We start from the raw sequence: 1,076 nt of genomic DNA, 5'->3' as shown, positions 1-1,076 counted from the left end.
GTGAATTTTAACTAAAAACTAATAAAAATATAATAAAAACTAACTAAAACATACTAAAAACATACTAAAAATAATGCCAAAAAGCGTATAAATTATCCGCTCATCACAACATCAAACTTAAATTGTTGCTTGTCCTCAAGCAACTAAATGTCAAATAAGATAAAAAGAAGAGAATATGCAATGAATTCCAAAAACATCTATGAAGATCAGTATTAATTAGATGAGCGGGGCTTTTAGCTTTTTGCCTCTGAATAGTTTTGACATCTCACTTTATCCTTTGAAATTCAGAATGATTGGCTTCTTTAGGAACTCAGAATCTAGACAGTGTTATTGATTCTCCTAATTAAGTATGATGATTCTTGAACACAGCTACTTTATGAGTCTTGGCCGTGGCCCAAAGCACTCTGTCTTCCAGTATTACCACCGGATACATACATGCCACAGACACATAACTGGGTGAACCTTTTCAGATTGTGACTCAGCTTTGCTAGAGTCTCCAATTAGAGGTGTCCAGGGTTCTTAAGCACACTCTTTTTGCCTTGGATCACGACTTTATTTTTTTAATCATTTTCTTTTTTTTGAAGATTTACTGCTTTTTCTTGCTTCAAGAATCATTTTTATGATTTTTCAGATCCTCAGTAACATGTCTCCTTTTTCATCATTCTTTCAAGAGCCAACATTCATGAACAACAAATTCAAAAGACATATGCACTGTTCAAGCATACATTCAGAAGTCAAAGTATTGCCACCACATCAAAATAATTAATCTGTTATAAAATTCAAAATTCATGCAATTCTTCTCTTTTTCATTTAAGAACATTTTTCATTTAAGAAAGGTGATGGATTGATAGGACATTCATAACTTCAAGGCATAGACACTAAGACACTAATGATCATAAGACACAAACATAGATAAACATAAGCATGAAAATTTGAAAAACAAGAAAATAAAGAACAAGGAAATTAAAGAATGGGTCCACCTTAGTAATGGCGGCTTGTTCATCCTCTTGAAGATCTTATGGAGTGCTTGAGCTCCTCAATGTCTCTTCCTTGCCTTTGTTGCTCCTCTCTCATGA

Source organism: Arachis duranensis, chromosome 5 (genome assembly GCF_000817695.3).
Source record: "Arachis duranensis cultivar V14167 chromosome 5, aradu.V14167.gnm2.J7QH, whole genome shotgun sequence".
In the NCBI taxonomy this organism is placed as follows: Eukaryota; Viridiplantae; Streptophyta; class Magnoliopsida; order Fabales; family Fabaceae; genus Arachis; species Arachis duranensis.
The sequence above is the reverse complement of the archived record's forward strand: the minus strand, read 5'-3'. Positions refer to the sequence as shown.